Source organism: Myotis davidii, unplaced genomic scaffold (assembly GCF_000327345.1).
Source record: "Myotis davidii unplaced genomic scaffold, ASM32734v1 scaffold9, whole genome shotgun sequence".
Classification (NCBI taxonomy): domain Eukaryota; kingdom Metazoa; phylum Chordata; class Mammalia; order Chiroptera; family Vespertilionidae; genus Myotis; species Myotis davidii.
The window spans coordinates 1579106-1580453 of record NW_006299435.1 but is presented as its reverse complement, the minus strand read 5'-3'; positions in this window follow the sequence as shown (position 1 = coordinate 1580453).

The window sequence follows — 1348 nt, the reverse complement described above, 5'->3', positions numbered from 1 at the left end:
AAAATACATTTAACTTGAAAGTTTAAAAAAAAGGAACATTTATTAATTACCTCCTATGTGCCGTGAACTTCAGTAGGCAAATTTGTATGCTTTTACATTGAATCTTTCCATCAAATGTTATGATATAAATAACATTATCCTAATTTTTACAGATGACAAAAACAATTACCTAATAGTTAAGACTAATAATTTCTCATGTTTTTCTAAAGCTTTTCATGTATTATCTCATTTAATGCTCACAACAATCCTATGAGGTGGGTACCAGTGTTACCTCATCATTTTACAAATGAGGAAACAGAGGCAAAGAGAGTTATATAAGTTACCACATAGTGGTAAAGCTGAGATTAAAATATGAGAAGTCTGACTCAAAAGTCTATAATTATAACTATGATGTCATTTTTTCCCCTAAGGACCTGAGCAATGAGTCTGGATGTAAAATCCAGGTTCTGACTAATTCTAAAGACTTTTGTCAGATTGCTATACAATGTTGCCTCCAGATTCCTAGAATGGTGTTTTAATAATGAAGATCATTAAGAACAATTCTTTAAAGGATAAAAAAAAATTTCCCATCTTTAAAACTAATTAAAACAGAAAGCCTCATTTTCAGAGCTTACTCTGAATAAAGAAAATCTAACCTAAGCCAACTTTCCCACTAAATTATAAAAATCCAATAGGGCCCTAGCTGGTTTGGCTCAGTGGATAGAGCATCAGCCTGCAGACTGAAGGGTCCCAGGTTCGATTCCAGTCAAGGGCACATGTCTGGGATGTGGGCTTGATCCCCAGTATGGGGCATGCAGGAGGCAGCCGATCAACGATTCCCTCTCATCACTGATGTTTCTATCTCTCTCTCCCCTCTTCCTTCCTCTCTGAAATCAATAAAAATATTTTTTAAATAAAAAAATAAAAATCTAATAGGAGCATTGGTTTAAAGATATTGTTAGAGGTAATATACACAGACTTTTAGAAGGGAGGGTAGCAAAGTAAATCCTATCAACTATAAATACCTTAATATCAATTCAATGATTAGATTTTTTCCAATGTGACTGCTAGTTGAGAATAAATTCTGATTTAAAAAAAAAAAAAAGGTAACCCTGGCTCAGGGGAAAAAGCTCCAGGGAAAAATACTGGGCTCTGATAGGAAAGAGCATGAGTATTTGGGAATACACAATTATGCACATATTTGTGAGGTTTGATTTTTATTTTTTTATAAAGATTTTTTTATTGGGCCCTGGCTGGGTAGCTCAGTTGGTTAGAGTGTTGTCCTGATACGTCAAGGTTGTAGGTTCGATCCCCAGTCAGGGTACATACAAGAGACAACCAATGAATGCATAAATAAGTGGAACAACAC